Genomic DNA, 20352 nt, shown 5'->3' on the forward strand with positions numbered 1-20352 from the left:
TTACACTCAGCGGTATGTGCGTAAATGATTGATTTGGTAATCTTTAGGTCGTGTTTTTTTGTTAAAAGATTAGTACTAGTAGTCGTCATATTTTGGTTGTCGAATTTTCTCTGACAGTGAGTAACATATTTATATATTTCTTCCTTCTCTGAGAATACGGAAAGAAAAGTCTGCTGTTCACAGATAACCGTAATATGTTGTAAACAAGCAAAAACTGTTGTACGTTATTATTAGGTTGGGTCGTTGTTTTCGTGATTTGTGTGCCACGTCGTACCGAAGGCAAAGCAAGGTTGATATTCTGAATGAACTTCCAAAGGCTTGAGTAATCTTAACTAAAATAATCACTTTTTCAGAACTTTTACTTTTCAAGCGATTCACTGGTACTTGTTTAGGTTAGTTCAAAATACAATATATATTCTAATTGTAGTTGACATTGTTGCAGTTTGAATTCGACTACTACGTGTATCAACTGAGAGCAACCGTAAGTGCCATTCTTTTATGTTTTACTAAACCTAGTCTTTTGTAAGTTATGTTGTAAACAAGTAATCGTCACATACGAGCGGAGCGAAAATATGTAAGCAATTTTTTTTGTACTCACGTAAGTGTTAGTTTTATGGTTTAAATTGTAACATTCATACTAAAGTTCTAGTCGTTCTGTTGGTATTTGTGTTTAGAAATGTATTGTAAGCAAAATTAAAACAAATTCGTGAATACTCTCGACAGGTTTTCCTTGTATTTTTAATTTGTGAAATTAAAATACCCGTAATTTTTACTTATACTAGGGTTTCAGCTTATGTTAATAATTTATATTAGTGGGTTAACTACGTCTCTGTGAGTGTGATGAAATATGAAAAAAAAAAAAACTTTCTGTAGGCTGAGATTGAGCATTGTATATTATTGTTAAAGTTCTAAGTGTTAATTAGTAATAACTATATGAATAGTATGTAAAAAAATGAAATTGTTTCTTCCCAAGTTTTTGATTAAGCCTTACAGTTTATAACAAGTAATGGACATCTTTTAGTGCAATGAGCTAAAGAATAAACAAATTTCAGTTGCTTTACATGCTGATATACATAAAAAAAATTGAGCTAATTACATAAAACAACAGCTAAGAAAAATGTGAAAATTTATGTAAGCAGTTTATTTTTGTGATTTCAGTAATATTGTAGATTGACAATGCCTGTGTTGCTTTAGTTCTTTCTGCATGATTTTGGTCTTTATAATGCTTGTATTAGTTCTGCTATAGTAAAAACTGAATTACTGCTTATTGTTGTTTGTAATATCACGTTTTCAATAAACAAACTTAATTACTTACCTACAAACATAACTGAAAGCCATTTAGCCAAAATTTGGATAAGCTAGATACGTTTAAAAAACAAACAAACTTGCCTGCAGTTATTTTCACATGAGCATATTGCATGTATATATAAAAAAAGGCATTAGTCGAAAAGTTTAACAAAACAGTATAAAACAATACAGTGTATGCAGGAATTCATAATTTGTATAAAATGTGCATTTTGTAGAAAAGGTGTTTACAATAATGTTTCAATTAACAATTTTATCATTCTCAAGTTTCTGCTGAATGGGCTTTATACTTAAAATTTGAATTTATTTTCCTAAGGATAACAATTGTTGTTTGGCAAGTTGAGGGAGTTTGACTTAGGTTAAATTGTATTGGTTTATAAGGATTTGTATGGAAATGGTTTTTGTTACATGTACATTAAGGCATAAAAGAATTAGTTTATATTTGTGATGGTAATGAGGAGCAGTAGAGGACATAATGCCATGAATAAATCCATCTTTTTAACTCATTTCTATTTATTTCTATATTTTGTTATGTCCTGAAACTGTGTGTGCATTTACTAGTAACTTCATGAAAGTTTAAGACAGAAAAGAATATTGAATTAAATATTTTCTACACTTAACGATGCAAAACTTGCATTAACATGCAAGATAAAACTTGATATTTAAAGCTGACATTTTAGTCACTTGTCTACAAGTGTCCTGGTAGGCTAAATTTTCTTATAGATTCTTGCTTACTTCATTGATGTAAGGTGAGGGAGAAGATGGCTTCTTTGAGAATTTGAAGGTTATATTTATCAAATATGATACGAAGTCCATATTTCAAAATTTACCATTCAGATGTTTATAAGTTTTGAAATGGTTGTGTGGAATTTTTTCTATGCTTTGATGTAAACTGGTTTAAAACCATAAACCCCTTATCCTGACTACAATCTCTTAAACCTGTGAATATGGTAGGGCCATTGGACTGAGCCCCTATTGGATATTTAATGTTTGCTGTGATATTTTTTGATCCAAAATATTCTCAATTCAGCTTCAGAAAATTTGATAAAGTATAAACTATATGTTATCTTGGGCTTGGATCATATGACCAGTCTTGTAACCATCACAAAAGTTGTGAAATAAATTTAAAATACTATTTTTCTTTCTAAAAGGATTACAGATTGTAACAGAAAATTGCAGTTATCCTAAACACCCTCGGTTGACATCTGTTGTTTTTTTCTTTCGGTTATTTTATTGCTACTGCTTGTTAAACCCGTATAATAAAACAGGAAATCACCTGTTAAGTCTCTAATTTTTACATTTGAACTCCTTTCATAACAATAAATAAATATTTAATTAGAAAAAATAACTTTTATGTTTTTATGTGGATCTCACTTTTGTATTTAGTCTTAATAAAAGTTAACCCTTAAAACATAACACTGGCAGAATACCATGTCCTGTAACTATCATAATTTAAGATGTACATTTTAATAAGTTCCTTGCAATGTTCCAGTTGTAACTTGGTGATAGGAGTTTGGAATTTGTAGGGAAAATAAGTTAAATTGTTTTTAGAACAATTTAACATTGTACATAACTGAATTAAAATCTTTATTGTTTATAAGCAGTATAATAGCAAATGTAAGAGAGAGTTACATTTGTTAAAAGAGATTAAGTTAGATTGCCTTAACCATATCTAAACTACAAGTTTTTGATTTGTATTAAAACTCAGAAGCTCGAGTGGGGGTGAAAAGGATGTTTAAATGGGCGGCTACAAGCAAAAAAGTGCAACGTGTGATACACAGAAGAAAGGATTGACAATTTATTTAAATATTTCGTTTTGAAATTGAAACTTGTTTAAAATTTGTACTCAAACTCTACTTTGATGCAAAGTTTATTGACAGGAAATGACAATAGTGGTTTACATAAGGTTAAACTAGATTTTCATTTAGCATTTTTTCAACACTTGTGTTAAGATATTCATGTTGTAAAGAAACTGAAACTGCACATGCTACTACAAATTATCACACCAAAGTTATAGAAGATTTTATTTTCAAATTCAATAGTACAAAATAAAAATTTGGAACTCTTTGTCTTGGTAGCACAAAAACACTTTCCAACTTCCCATATGTCAAACTTCCTTTTTTCTGCATTCTGGCCTATTTATTATGATTCAAGGTCAACTTGAATAAAAATATTTACATTAGAATTGGCCATTGGCATTAATAATAATAGCAGTGAACATCAAAGAAATGGTTCTTTTTTGGAGCTGTGAGTTACTTATTTCTCCAACCATTTTCTGAAAGCATTTACTATAGCTTTAGTTTCTTGCATGGTGTTTTATTTCAAGGTTTTTTATAGTTTGTTACACAACATTTAATGTGTCCTTATCTAGTAAAGCTGGTGATTTGTTAAACTTGGTATGTAAGGCAAAAACATTTATTTAAAAATCTACATCAAAATTATTAATCAAATACAAACTTTACTAATATTTAAAATAACCTCTAGATTCATAAACTCAAATTAACAAGCCTGTATTTCCCAAAATCTTGTTAGGAATTTTTGTTTTGTGAAGAAACCCTTCAGTAATCACAGGTAATTTCTGTGCTTGTACAGGATTTAAAGTTGAATAATAGTTTTACTGCTTGGAATTTTCCTTAACTTTTGTTCTAAAATGGTATATTCTTCAAAAAAAATTGAGATGAACAAAAAATCCTTTTATATTAAGTTTGTTCAACTTGTGAACCTCTTTTAGTCATTCACCAGTTAATCATTTGACATGTTCCTTTTCTCTCTACAGATTGTCTAGTTGCCAAAAAGATCAGTTGTATATTATGTATTATTAAAACTTTGAAGAAATATGTTTGTTTTATATAATAATTTGATATTCATACAGACAGAAGTTATCAAATATGAGATTTCTTAACCAGCCAAGATAGCTGTTTAATCCAGTGAGGGGCAAAGGGGAGAAGTAATCCAGTTTTTACTTTTGTGCAAATTATGAATTTTAGACGTAAACATAGTAAACAATGGCTGCAATATTCACAAATGCCTTGAAGGTAGAACAGACACAGCATTTTCTGTACAAGTAAAAGTATATCTGAACTTTTAGTGCCAGCAAACTTGTTGATATACCTGTTTATCTTCTGGGGATCAGAAAGTTGCAGTATCTTAATATTTATGAAAAATTTGCAGGTTATAGAATATTTTAAGTATTACTTGTGTATATGAAAGAATAACATTTTGTAATGAAAAATTTCCAAGATGCTGGGTTACTCTTTTAGATGCCATGTGGGATTTAGACAGCTTTGCTATTTTTTCTGTCATATTTATTTTCATAAACATTGGTATCTTTTATTATATTTTTGAAACTTGTAGGTTTATGGATAAACTTGTTAATTTATATTTCTCTATTTTAGTATGAAATTTCTTACATACACATCTATAGTTTTGTTCAGTATGCTATTAAAATGAGTGGAATGTTATTAAAACAGTTGTGTAAAAAACAAATGCTAATTATAATATTATTACTTTTCATCTTTTTATTCTGAAATATCTGTGAATTACACCCACATTTTTTTGAAGATCCAATTTCAAAAGGCTATAGAATATTTTTGAGAAAGTCTAAGCAGCAAATTTTAATGTTTGTTTTAATTGAAATAGATAAAAATTAATTACAGTATACCTTCTGTTTCCATTCCAATCTAAAAGTATGTAATTACATTTCTAATGCATTGAAATGATTCTACCTTTCTTATAGAAATAAAGTGAAAACAAAGGTATCTTTAAGCTTTAAAAATGTTAACATCTGTTCAAAATTTTATACTGTATTTAGAGCTTTTCTGCTCATGTTAACATAAAAAAAATTAAATGTAATCTGAGTAATTTTTAGAAGTTTTAAAGGAGAATTATTATGGAGTAAGAGAAAAAAAATGTTAGTGTTAAACAGATATTTACCAATTAATTTAGAAGAATACTTCTAAACCAATCAAATTACTTTAAGAGAATGAGGATTTTTACTCAAACTCTAATTATTTAAGAAAAATATTGGTTTTAGAACATCTTAAAATTTCATGTTGGTGATCCTTGCCCTAAAAGGAAGAAATATAGCACACAGGTGATGGAGGTTTAACTACAATTTATCAAAAGCCTTTGAATATGAAAGGACAAAATTCCCAATGATTAAATGATTGTCATTTTTAAAAATAAAAACTCTGGTATGAATTTAAGAAATTATTGGCTTAGTAGTTTGACATGGCATCAAAGTTTTTATACGTAAAGACATTTGAAAAATCAACTTCAAAAAACAACTACTTTGTACACAATTCCAAAAATAAGATACTTTTCAGTCTCAAGAATATAGTAAAATAGTAGTTACTATTTAAAATTAATTAGTAAAAAACCAATGAGACTGCAAAACAGTCTTGTACGCTCTACATGTTTTGACACATCAGTGCATCATCCTCAGGAGTGTAATGTTTTGTAAAGATAACTCTTATTTATACAATCTGCAAAGACCAGTTTGCATGTTAAAGAATTAATGTCATCTACTGACATTTTCTTTAGGTCCATCATTGTTATTTAATTTAAATTTACTTTTGCACATTTAATTATCTCTAGAAATTCATGTATGTTCACACTAATTAAATTTCTAGGTTATGCTAAAATAAGATATTCTCCCATTGGATTGTGTTTAGTTTCACTCATGTTCTGTAAAGATGAAGTAGTAATATTGTAACATTTCATTTGTGTTTATTAATTCTGAACTTCAAATTTTTTCTAGTTTGTCCCATATAGCATTTTATAAATATCAGTTTTTTATCATTAAATAAATTTTATCTTTAAACACTTTTGCTATCACAGTTTGAAAAATGGTTATTTTGACTTATCAGTGCATTTGAGATTAATGTTTTTTTTTTATTAAGCTGTCCTACTTTGTGTTTACCTTGACTTTCAGAAGGTTTGTGATAATTTGAAAGAATGCCGTTAAAGAGTTGAATGCTTGTGGGATTGGTTGAAATTCAAAAGCATATTGAAAATGATTTTGCTGGTAGAAAGCAAAGAGTTGATGATAAATAGGTGATTAGTGGGATCTGTATAAGATGTACTTTAGAGTTGACGTTCATCACTCGTTAATTATTTACATGATTTTTGTAACATTGAAAAAATGGCTATTCTTATGATTTCAGGCTTAATTTATTAACATTATTAGTGAAAAATTTTTAGTTTTAAAAGTGCAAAGGAACCACAGAGGACTTATTTTCAGGTTTATTAATGGGTTGTAGTTGTCAGGATGGAGTGTTGATTGATTAGTTGGAACTGTATTTCTAGCATATAAGTTCAGTTCCTATTGGAACCAGTTGTAGTAGTATTAGCATGAGACAGTGGTCCTGAGCTTTAGTCCTTAGTCAAAACAAATTGTTTTTAACTTATTTTCTATAGTGGACTGAAAATTATAGTAAAAGCTTGAATATTAAGGATGGTAAAATTAGGCTTTTTAAAATATAGATGCAGATTTCTTATACTGAAATAAAGTTGTTTGGTCAGAATTATAGAATTATCTACATATGAGTTGTGTTATTAGTACAAATTCTTTTACAGTTTGTTGGATAAGTATACAAGTGTAGAGAGCTATATTCAATTACACTTAAGATTTGAAACAAAATTTTTGTAATTATTAATTAGTTTTTGGAGGAAGAGTAACATCAGTGGGTAGATTATTCATCTATCATTTTACTTTGTATATTTTTAACATAAGAAATAGAATTATCAGGTGGATGTTTGGCTGACCAACACTCACAGCTATAGGAAAGATGTACAGCGAGTGCCAGAGCACTTGGCCGAGAAACAAGATTTCCTTTGGAAATTAAACACTTTCATGGAGTAAAAATAATTATAATAAAACATTTAGTTTTGCAGAATATCATTAACCTATAATAATTTGTAATGATAATGTTCAGGTATATACAAACAAAAAAACTGTTATTAACAAGCTTCTGTGTTAATATAAAACTGCTCTTCAGAAAAAAAGGAATGGTATTTGTGTATCTGGTTATATGGCCTTATTGATTTTTCTTTAGAGACAAAACTTTAGCCATGTTTACATTTCCCTAATATTTGTTTAGTGTGACATATGACATATTTTGTAAGCGATATTATTCTTTTCAGTAGGGTTGCTATTTCAAACATAAGAAGCATGGTTTAAAATGTTTCAGTACCCATGTATAATTGGGTAAACCAATGACCTATGTTAAAATTACTTGTATATGATGTAGTAAACCTACAATCTGTTAAAACTCTCACTTAAGTGTGATGTGGTAAGCCTATGGTCTCTGTTAAAACTACTTAAGTATAATGATGTAGTAAACCTACAATCTGTTAAAACTCTCACTTAAGTGTGATGTGGTAAGCCTATGGTCTCTGTTAAAACTACTTACGTATGATGTAGTAAACCTACAGTCTCTTAAAACTCTCACTTAAGTGTGATGTGGTAAGCCTATGGTCTCTGTTAAAACTACCTACGTATGATGTAGTAAACCTACAGTCTCAACTCTCATTTAAGTGTGATGTGGTAAGCCTATGGTCTCTGTTAAAACTCTTAACTTGTTGATATTAAGGATAAAAGATGTTTTTCACAGTATGTGATGATAAAATGAGTGTAATATCTTTATGTTTAGTGTAATAATATTAAATATTAAATGCATAGTTGTTTTTCAACAGAGGTGTGTATTGTAAACAAAACTTGTGGTTTAACATGAGATGAACATATATATCTCTCTCAAAGTAATTAACAAGGAACAAAGAGTTCTAAAGATTTGTTTCACTATCACAATAAAGGGGAAATAATTTTGTCAACAAAAACTGATTAACTTAAGAACATAAGAATGGAAATAATACTTAACACAAATGTATTTTTACCTCCAATGTTTAAATGACTAAATTATTTTGATAATGTTTAATAGTGGTGAGTACCACTCACTGTATTATATTGAGAAATTTGAATTTTAATCCTGTTCCATCTCACTTTAAAAACTGACCAAACATTGTATGAAAGCATCCATTTTTCATGTCAAATACGTATAAACCATGTTCGTAATTTGTGGGATTTATAACTCTGTTAATGAAGTAGTTATTTACATTGTTTTGTATGACTTGTGTGTTGGCTATGGTTCTACGACACGGATAGTAGAATATCCAAAACCCAAGGCTTGAGTATAGCTTCTTTACACAGTTAATTTATGTATGTGTAAGACATATACCTTACTTTATATAATGTAAAACAAGCTTTATTAACTTGATGCTTTAAACATACATCATTTAATTGAGACAAGTTAAGCAAAGTAACTTTTATAGAAATTGTTGGGTGACCTACTGTTCATGAAACCTTACTTTATATAATATAAAACAAGCTTTAACTTTGCTTTAAACATGCATCATTTAATTGAGACAAGTTAAGCAAAGTGACTTTTATAGAAATTGTTGGGTGACCCACTGTTCATGAAACTGCAGTTCATTTTTAAAATACTCTACAATTGAACAGCAGTAGTATTAATGATGGTTGAGTGATTAATATAATTTCCTTATCAGTTAATGAATGAGCTGATTGAGTACATTTGGTTGATTCATTACTACACCATACAAGTGGAAAACAACATGTACTTGTTATCAACACACAAAAATAACATTGTTTTGTTATCTGTTGTGGGCAGACAACCCAACATAATGGTAACAGTAATAACCATAAACATTCACTGTGATTGGTTTATTTTTTGAGTCGTGACTCTGATCACTTTTACTTAAATTTGAATCAGTATAAAATCTAATTGACAATATTTAGATTAATCAGTTCTTAAAATGACGTGATATAATTTCTCTCATGTGTAATTGACATAATTGCCCAGCTTCTAAGCTGACAGACTGTCATCACACTATAAAGATATCTTTGACTCTCTTTTTATTCTTAATATGTTAATTTAAGCTATATAAATGCAATAGTTCTTCTGTGTACCCCTCAGTGTGAATTCCTGTACATGGGGAGGGGACCTTCTAGGGGCAAGGTTCTGTTCTTTCTGTTTACCTCCTCTGGGATTTAAACATCCACCCATGTGTTTGCTGTGCATGGTGACCTGTGAAGGGGAGGATAGGATCCTGGTGTTTGAGAGGTCCAACTGTAACACACCACTTTGGTCTTGAATTCCTGTAAACTTGAAGCCTGGGGGTGTTCCCCCATGGGTCAATTTGCTGGTCTACCTGGTTAGGGTTAACCAAGTACCAGTGTTGGATGTTCTCATCAGATGTTGTGGATATTATATCTGATGCTGGTGTTTAGGTATAGTGCTTAAGAAACCTTGGTGTTGCTGCAGTGTCCTTGTTTGACATTGTAGTGCATTCCCTTTTAGGGATCCATGGTGGGTGGGTTTAGTGGACACCAAATATTCCTTCTTTTATTATGGATCTTCCAAATAAAAAACTCACAATGAAAAAACAGTCTATAGGTAAATGACCATGTTTTGAAGATTCTGAGCAGCAATCTTCAACACTTGTTGTACCTCATTTTGTTGTACTGCATTCTCTTTCAGACAAACCTTTAGATGTCTCCCATTGTCATTCAGAAGGGACTAGAGGGACTTGCTGGCTCTTCAAAGTCAGTAAAAAAGCTTTGATCTGGTGACATATTGTTGGAAACATCCACATCTCAACACAGTGAACTCCTCTTGCATTCAAAGGCAATTAGGGATATACTTATTGAGGTTACATCTCATGCTACTTTGAATTCATCACAAGGAGTTGTTGTTGAGAGAGATTTGAAGAACATCCTTGAGTCAGAGATTCTTGCTGGTTTCTCCACTCAGAGTTTCTGCAATGAGGTGCAACTCCACTTACAAAGATGGAATTACTATGCTGACTAATATCCTCATTCTGACATTTACATCACCACGTCCACCTGCCACCATCAAGGTGGGTTATCTTAATTACAGAGTGCGGCCATACATTCCAAACCTTCTCCAATGTTTCCAGTGTCAGCGGTTTGGTCACTCAAAGACGTCATGTCGTGGTTCCTTGACTTTGCTTGTTGCAATAGCAAGGACCATAATGCTTAAGAGTGTGAAACTGACCCTTATTGCATTAATTACAATGGCTCTCACCCATCCTTCTTTTGTTCTTGCCCTAAATGTTTGGAAGAAAAAGAGGTGCAGCATTTGAAAAGGATTCATAACAGTACTTATCCTGAGGCTTGAAAGTTGCCGTCCACCACTTCATCTCGGATGTATGCTGCTGCACTTCATTCTACTACTACAGCAGGAGTGCAGACAGATCTCTCTGTGCTTCCAAAAGAATTGTTCTAAAAACAAATAAGTCTTTTGACCTTCATGGTTAAAGAAGTTGATGAATCAACTTCAACACCTAACATACATTCCAGCAAATTTCAAGATCCACTTCCTTTGGTTCCAGGTATGGGCATTTATTCAGATACATCTTCTCCCACCCAAAGATGCAAAATGATCATTTGTTCACATCCTCAGTTACTGGAATCCTCTTCCCAGCAGCAAATACTTGCCCAGTCAACCCAGGGCAGGATCCATGGAGGTCTATAGACGTCCCTTGAATAAAGAACGTTAAGAAAAAAAGACGTGGTCGTAAACAGACGGGTTTTTCACACAATTCACCTACACATAAATAAAAATGGCCACCATGATACAGTGGAACTGTCAAGGGTTTATGTTCTAATCTGGATGACATCAGAACACTGATTGCTTCCTACCAATATGTAAATGTTTCCTTTAAAGGAAACATTTCTGAAACCTGCTGATACAGTCACCTTTTGGCAGTTTTCTTTGTACAGGAATGACAGGCTGTGTGATAGACGAGTTCATGGAGGGGTGGCACTGTTGGTTGATCAACATTTGCCCATCCTGTCTTTGCCAGTAGACACACCCTTGAAGGCTGTAGCTATTTGTTTCCTTGGGTCGTATCATCACTGTTTGTTTTCTCTACCTGTTGCCTGGAAAGACCTATGATCAGTCAGACCTAGATGCTCTCATTGAACAGTTGCCGTCTGCCTTTTTAATCTTAGGGGACTTTAATGGACATCATCCCATCTGGGGGAAGTGCTGATAATGATAGGAGGGGTCGCTCTGTAGAGCATATGCTCTCTGATCACAACCTTTCTCTTTTCAATACTGGTTCTTCTTCTTATTTCCATGCACCTTGTCAGTCCTTTACTGCTACTGATCTCTCAATTTGCTCCTCTTTATTATTTTCCCATTTTTCATGGATGGTTGACAATAATCCTCAAGGCAGTGACTATTTTCCTATAATCTTGAAAGAGAATGGCTGTGGTCGATGCCACCCGACCCATGTGCCCTGGTGGAAGCTGCATCAAGCAAACTGGCCCTCTTTCACTGCTTTCACAGAACTTGATCCTGCCATCATCTGTAAGCCCACAATAGATGACTGTGTGGCAGCAGTAACAGACTGTATTATACAAGCAGCTGCTCAATGTATTCCTAAAATCTCAAGTTTTTCACGATATCCTCATCCATGGTGGAATCCTGCCTGCCACACGGCATGGAAGGCTCAAAAACAGGCCTGGGATGCTTTTTGTAAGCATCCCACACTCTGGCACTTTCCAGCAGGCCTGCGCACATGCTTGGTGGGTAAGATGTAAAAGACAGATGGAATCCTGGATTAAGTTCACAACCAGCATATCTTCTACCACCAGTTCCAAAGTCACATGGGCCAAGATTCGAAAGGTCAGTGGACAATATAATTCTGCCCCTCTCTATCTTGCTCTTTAGCCAGGAAGTCGCTGATACCTGGAGCATTGTTGATACTCTAGGTGAAAGCTTTTGCTGGGTATCTAGCACTTCTGCTTCTTCCTCCACCTTCTAGCCATCAAGATTTGGGCAGAGTGACTACCTCTTTCCATTCAAGCTGATTGTCTCTGACTATAATCATTCCTTTATACTGGTGGAACCCAAACTGACCCTTCATCAGCCTGGCAGTACATCGGTTGGACCTGATAATGTACACTATAAAATACTGCACCTTCTATTTTTTCCTTCTCTTCTGATTGTTTTTAACTGAATCTGGCAGGAGAGTGTTTTTCCTGATGCCTTGTGCCAGGCTGTTGCCCAACCTTTCTCTAAGCCTGGGAAGGATCCATAGAGTCCTTCTAAATACCATCCAGTTGCTTTGATGAGCTGTCTCTGTAAGACCTTAGAGAGGATGGTTAATGCTCATTTTGTTTGGTTTCTCTAATCGTGCAATCTCCTCTTGTCCACCCACTGTGGGTTCTGATGACAGTGCTCCACCATGGACTGCCTGAATAGACTTGAAACATCAATCAGAGAAGCCTTTCTCAAACAACATGGAGGTATGGCATTTTGTGGGACCTCCATATATAAGGGTAAAATGGCCTTTTGCCCATTTTTATTAATTTTTTAATGGATAGGAGATTCCAAGTTCATGTGGGTTCCACACTTTTCTGTTCTTTTCTGCAGGAACTTGGAGTCCATCAGGGCTGTGGTTTGAATGTCACACTTTTCAGTATAAAGATTAATGCTATTGCTGAACAACTTCTTAAGAACTACCAATATTGATGGAAGGGTATCATTAAAAACCTATTTATGTGCTGGTCTTCATGTATTACAACAATTTAAAGGCACCAAATAAAAATTTATTCTAGAGAATGAGGAAGAATACATTATTATTAAAATGTTGAACATCTCAATAAGCAAAGTGACAGAAAGCCATTCAGATCACAAAGGTTGTCTATCAAACTACTATTTTCTCTGCTACTTATTGGATGGGTAGGTTGTCCAGTTGCTTGTACTGTTTCAGGTACCTAAATGTGAATAACATTACATGTTTTAACTTTCTTGAACTGCATATACGAGGTCTGTTCAAAAAATACGCGGACTGACGTCATAAAACAAAATGTACTTTATTTAGAAGTTACAGGTCTGGGACCCCTTTGAAGTACTCTCCTCCCCAACGCACACACTTATCCCAACGGTGTTTCCACTTGTTGAAACAGTCCTGGTACGCTTCTTTTGTAATGTCCTCCAGCTCCTTCGTCGCATTTGCCTTAATCTGGAGAATCGTCTCAAATCTTCCTTTCAAGGGTCTTTTGAGTTTGGGGAACAAGAAAAAATCGCAAGGAGCAAGGTCAGGTGAGTAGGGGGGGGGGTGGGGAAGAACAGTGATTCTGGCCTTTTGCGATGGATGGCATCCCTCAGACGTTTCAGAACTTCAATGTAGTAAGTCTGGTTCACTGTGGAGCCTTCGGGGAGGTACTCGTGGTGAACAACACCCTTAGCATCGAAGAAAACTGTCAGCATCACCTTGACCTTGGATCGAACTTGGAGAGCTTTTTTGGGTCTGGGGGATGTTTCACCCATCCACTGGGACAATTGGACCTTTGTTTCAATGTCATAACCATAAACCCATAATTCATCACCTGTTATGATCCTTGACAAGAAGTTTTCATCTTCTTCTGAACGATCAAGCAGTTCCTGACAAACCTGGACGCAATGGGCTTTTTGTTCGTCCGTCATCAGGCGTGGCACAAATTTTGCAGCAACGAGGTGCATCTTCAATTTTTCGGTCAAAATCTCGTAACAAGATCCAACTGATATCCCACACTCTTCAGCAAGCTCACTGACAGTCAGACGTCGATTTGCCCGCACCAGGGTGTTGATTTTGTCGACGTGTGGGTCGTCAGTTGACGTGGAAGGGCGTCCAGGACGCTCATCATCTTCAATGGACTGTCGACCATCCTTAAAATGTTCATACCGTACGCTTCATAGCAACATTATCATAAGCTGCGTTAAGCATAGCAAAAGTTTCAGTTGCAGATTTTCCAAGTTTAACACAAAATTTCACAGCAAATCGTTGCTCCTTCAGGTCATTCATTCTGAAATCCGTCAAACGAAAAAATCGCACTTCACTTAAAACCACGTAGCTAACACACAAATGAAGATATCTGCAATCGGGAAATGGCGGCATAATCAGCTGATCTGTGCAAACCTAGCGACACCAAGCGGATTCCCCTGGAACCAACTGGAGTCGCGCAATTCAAACAGTCCGCGTATTTTTTGAACAAACCATGTACATCAATTTTTAAATGACAACTGTAATTTGAGATTGTGTGATTTGATTGATGTATTATATGCATTCTTCATTTTTTTCTGTAAAAGTTATTTCATTAAATTCTTAAATTTTTCAAACAAACCACTTTTGAAGATTTTGCTCTGTACAACATTAATCTGATTCAGACTGAAAACATAGATATTTAGCAGTGAAGCATCACTGAAGCACGTATACTTCCAAGAAAAATAGCTTAAAAATGTGCATGTGTATGACTTAAGTTTGTTTTCTGAATTAAACTTATTGTTATGGTGAACTGATTACTTGCAGATTAGGTAGTGTCACATGTACACTGACAGTTTTGTTTTTTGGGATGTAAAAACAGACTAAAAAGTTCAAAACAAGTTGTTGTTGCATGACCATTTATTATTACTACATGCTTGAAATAAAGGCACTTCATAAATACTGTAAAGTATTATGGTGTATGTACAGTATTTAAATTTGTGGTTACATTACTTTGGTTAAATCTGCTATAGTAGGGTGGATTCCAAGAAAATGAGGGGAAGTAAATAAAATGTGTAATAAAATCATAACCACACAATCTGTTATCTGGTACCAGTGAGGCCTTTCATCCAATACTGTGACTCATCAGTATGATTGGTATATGCTATAGATGGTAGTGATTGAGATGCTGTGTTATCAGCTGGTGTGAACTACAAGTTGAAGCGTAGTTTTTATCAATTTTATGTGAGCCATTTAGAAATCACAATTAGGGTAAGGATTACCAACACAGATGTTTATCACATTAGTTTTATTGTACCAAGGTATAATTGTTTTTAATATCCCTGTTCTTTTGTTTTTGCTGTATATCAATAGTTAGTGTCTTTTTGGATATCATTTCCTGATTGTCAATAAATATGAATTACATATATGAACTGTTTTCTATATGTGATGCCAGCTCTGTCATTTGTTTTAATGAGGCTCAGCTTTTTCTTGGGAGTTGATAAAAATTGACTTGTCTTGTGGGTTGGAGTGTTACTGTATTGTACTTGGCAACTTTTCCAGGTAATCAGGCACTTGTCTTATGGGTTGAAGTGTTACTGTATTGTACCTGGCAACTTTTCTAGGTAATCAGGCAGATTTAAAGTCTTAAATGAGTCAGTATTATTTAGCTAGAGGCAGGGCTTTAGGTAAATAAGTTTTAAACTGCCTCGCATAACAGGATGATCCTTTTACATTAAGTTCTTGTGCATGAAAGGTTACTACTATTTTATGCTTTCATAAAAATATAAAACTTTACACATCTATGTTTCCAATAGAATTAAATTGTTATATTTGTTTCAGCAGTAGGTACAGGTAATTATTATTGGGTTAGATATTTTTCTCTTTTAATATTATTTATTATTGTGTGTTCTTTGTATAGTTTCATCAGATATAATTATCTTTAATGATACTTTTCACTTTTTACATTGTTACAAATATTATAGTTGCATCAGGTTGGATGTAAGTAAATTTCTAATTTATCTAGTATTATAGATAGTTTAATATTTGGTAAAGTGCCATGAATACTTTTCCAGTATTACATGAATTATAACATTTAGTTAAGTACCATTAATAATTTTCCAGTATTAAAGGGACTGTAAAAAGTGTAAGGGTTAGTTGAAAATCTGAGGTCATGGTTTTATAAGTTTTACATAAAGATACATACCAAGATTTCTGTAATGTTAATATCTTAGGAATTTTGTGTACCTTTCCAAAGGCTAGGTATATGTTTACTGTTCTAGATCTCGTTGGACATTTATCGTTGGGCTACAAGTTATCAAATAATGACTGTTTATATACTTCTTTAAGAGGTTCAGGAAAATGGTTTGTTTTATTGGCAGGTGACCTATAATAGTTATTTGTATCCTTGAAAAAGTTCAGTCATACATTGAACTTTAACTTCAAGAGATAAACGGAATTGTGACTTCTTTAGCTATTTGAGTCAATGACCTATGAAAAGACTCCTGAAGCTTCACCCCGATTACCCTGTATGTAATTATATAATCACCAACCTGAAGACTGTAAAAAAATAAAGCTTTATGGAGAAATTTTAACAAATCAGCAACATTTTAACATATTTATAGTTTCTATATCAATCCAAATTGATTTATTTGATCATTGATCTAAAATAGTTAATGAGGTTTAAAGAAATGGTATTTGTATTCTTCCTTTCTAGTTATTGAGTCCATACAGGTTTGTTCTGGTCTTTAAACACATTTTGTGAAACTATTTATTTTCCAGATTGCTTGTAGGTCCATGACAGTTAGTTGTAAGGTCACTAATAATAGTCATAGAAAACAATTAACAAAATTACACCACATTTGTATTTTTTCTATGTATATTACATAGAAATTGAGTGATTTTTACCTAATGTTTTGTCCAGTTCTTTATAATTACTGTTGTAACAAACAAAAATATAAACAAATGAATCATTATAGACCATGCTTGAAGTATATGGTATGACTGGTCAGACTTGTATGTTTATTTTTCAGCTTGTTTTAGTTATATTGAACTTATAGAATGTTTTTAAATATTTACCTATTGGAATTTCACTTTACAAGAAACTGTTTAAATTAGTAAAATGTTTAAATCAAGAAACAATAAGATTGTGTATATAATTTTATTGTATAGGTCACATGCTGGGCTTCTTACCTTAAAGACATTGAATTGTTGGAAATGGTTCAGAGGAGGGTTTCTGAAATGGTACTTAGGATGGAGGGTTTGTCCCAGAAGGAGAGGTTAAGATGTCAGAAATATTCTCTTGAAACAGAAATTAGAGGATTTGATTGTGTTTAAAATTGTGAAGGAAATAGATAGTGTTAGTGCTTTTCAATGTTTTATGCTCTTCTGTTTTTCCAGTTGAGGATTTTGGAAGCATTTTTGATGCTGAACATTCATTGAAGAATATTTTAGTTTGCTTGGATCATATAGATATGAATCTGTTGATAGTAACTGAATATCTGAAGTGAATAAAACATTGTGACCAGACAAATGTTTTCCTTAGGGTTTCAACAGAGGCTGAAGATCAGATACTCAAACTACTCGTCTCATTTATTTTAAAAAATGTGTATATACTTATTATTTATTTAAAAATAGAAGTAATGTTCTTGGGTACTTCTATTTTTAAAGGTAATAAAATTGCATTTAATTATACTTTATTAATGGGAATTCTGGTGTCTCATAAGAGAAAATAATTTAAAATATTTTTTTCTAAAACACAGTATTGTGTTTTTCTAAATTACAGTATTGATAAATGAAAGAGGTTCAGCACAGATTCATTTGGAAACCTGATATTTGTTTCGGGATGTTACTTTTAATCTGGTTGATGAAATGGTGTAGATGTTGCATAATTGAATATTCATAAGACTTAAAGTATTTATAGGGGTGAAAGAAAGCATCAAGTTTTGTTAACGGTAAACAATCCAATCAACCAGTTTACAAATAGGTGTTATCATAAAACTGTAAAAACAAGTTGTATGCTTTACATCTTGATGTTTTCAATATAATAAGAATTCATACAACTTGTAGCTATTTGGCTTAGACAAGCTACAAACACCCTCTGAATGTGGGTAAAACATAACTCTCTGAGAAAAACTGCAAAACATCCCCTTACCTTGTTTTAAACAACTGTTTGTCCCAGAAGGAACTACAAAACACCCTTTCAACCCAAATAAAATTTATTGAAATGAGAACTATCTTACACCCTTGATAAAAGTGATACAATCATGTTACTGCATGCACTAAAGATAGCATAAAATCATGTTACAGCATGCATTAAAGATAGCAAATTAATATTCCAAATCTTAACATGCAGACAAATGTATATGAAATTGATTTTCATCTGTAGATCTGATTAGTGTTTAAATACTTGCAGAAAGAACAACACCTAGGTGTGTCATGTCAAATTGTGTATTAATTGAACTTGGATGAGCAAGTAGGTTATTGTATACAACTGTTTGTGATGTTTGATTTTATTTGACCATTGTTTTATATAGATACTGTAGAAGAATTCCCTAGAAATATAAACCCCCAGGGTATTTCCTGTCAAAGTACAGGCATGAAGAAAGCAGTTTAACTTTTTTAAAGCTAAAGTCACATGGGTTGTGTTTTATGTATATTACACCTACATTACTCGTGCATTTTATTTTGTATTGATTATTAATTAAGATAATTATGCACAATCTTATTGGAAAAATGAAATTGTTTTTGTGAAAACTGGTAATAATTCATGCTATACAAACCAAGAGTGCTTTTTGTTGGTAAAACAATTAATAAATTATGGGTGAGCATAAAACTATCTTGTGCAGGCTTTTTAGGGTAATTATTTTTATCTATTCCTTATGGTGGTTATAGATTATGAGAGGTCAACTCTAAAGTGTAAAAGCAACCTAATTAATGAATTGACAGGGAGAACTTAGCTCGTACCACTACGTTACTTGTTTACAAACATTCAGAATAAATGAGGGTCCTATGTATTAATTATTAACCTACAATCGTAGCTCAAATGTTGGTGACAGTAACAGGTGGAAAACCTGGTACACATGAATATAGGGATACCTAAACATATATATAGGCACTTGGATAAGAAAGTAGCATGAAAGTTTGGAATTGCTTAATAGTTTTTAAATGGTTTTATATATTGTTTTCCTTTCAATTTATTAAAATTTTTTGAAAAGCATCTTGCATGGTGTTCCTTTGTTAAAGTGTAAAATTAAAGTATACTTATGTTTTTGTAACTGATGTTTTTTCTTGGTTCTTGTTTAATTAATGAAACCCTCATTACACTTACAGTTACTATGGTATGAATTGTAAGTAAGAACATTTAATGTAGTATATGAAGTCTAATCTAGGTAGCCATTAAAAGTGAAGACAAATAATTTCACTCTTTAAGTTTAAAAATGTTTGAATGATGTTGAATGAATAATAGATCACCATCACGGTAAAATGTACCCACATTTTGCATGCTCGTATGACTGTAGTAAATGAATGTATGAGCCATCAAGACATCTTTGTTAATATTTTTTACAACAAATTAGCTGTATGTACACTTGCATTATACAAGATGCTCTAAGTGGGCTCCACCAGCATTCGAACAATCGTGACATCAATGACAGAGTGCCTGACATGCTGTCATACAATTTTAAACTGTTTTGATGGAAAGCGTGTGATATGTTGCTTTAATTCATCAGTTGTCTTGGGAGTATTTTCAGACATCTTCAAGTATTATTTTCAATAGAAATACAACTTTTCAGATTGATATAATTATGTATATTCTTGATTAAATATCTTAAAGTTTGAGTATGTAGTATGTTATAATAAGGCAAACTCAATTTGCACAAAAGTTTGTCCTAGCATGCCCTCATAGTTAGCAAGCTCAACTTGTAATAAATAGGTCATAAGATTGAAAATCTTCACCAAATATGCCCAGAATTTTAGCTATGAGGACAGTGATATGTAATTTGTAAAGAGTAGTCCAAGAGTTGTTGATGGATAATATTATCTGCCTGCCCTTTAGTCTATTACTTTAAAATTAGGGATGTCTTTGAGCAGCTTTTGTGAAATTCAACAAACATACAAGCTTTAATAAATCCAGTAGTTTCCCCCATGTTAGTATCTTTACTAGTTGCCTCAAGTGGTAGATTTGCCCAATAATTGAAAATATATCGATACTTGCATGTTAGAATTAATAGTTCAGATATTCGGATAAAATTCTTATTAAATAATTTTGAACATTTGACTTCATTTGTGCAAGTGACTATAATATGGGTATTGTTCTTTTTGTGTGATAAATTATTCAAACAAACTAAAGAAATTAGATTGTTACCAACACAATCTATTGATGAAATTAAAGAAAGCCAGTTGAGGTTGTTCAACGTACAACTCGACATATAATATGCATAAATGTCAGAATGTGTTTTAAATATAAAGGTATGCTGT

The 20352-nt window shown here is 32.6% G+C and overlaps 1 protein-coding gene across 2 annotated transcripts in view; it reads left to right on the top strand.

Moving 5' to 3' along the window:
* Nucleotides 1-36: 36 nt before the first annotated feature.
* Nucleotides 37-20352, top strand: part of LOC143238350 (insulin-like peptide receptor) — an 83446-nt gene continuing 63130 nt past the window's right edge. The window contains exon 1 of one of the 2 annotated variants that reach the window (XM_076478501.1): nt 37-116. The gene's annotated coding sequence lies outside the window, so the exon portion shown is untranslated. Of the gene's footprint in view, nt 482-20352 lie in introns of both variants that reach the window. The other variant, XM_076478502.1, reaches the window with a different exon arrangement.

The sequence above is a fragment of the Tachypleus tridentatus genome, chromosome 13, assembly GCF_004210375.1.
Source record: "Tachypleus tridentatus isolate NWPU-2018 chromosome 13, ASM421037v1, whole genome shotgun sequence".
NCBI lineage: Eukaryota > Metazoa > Arthropoda > Merostomata > Xiphosura > Limulidae > Tachypleus > Tachypleus tridentatus.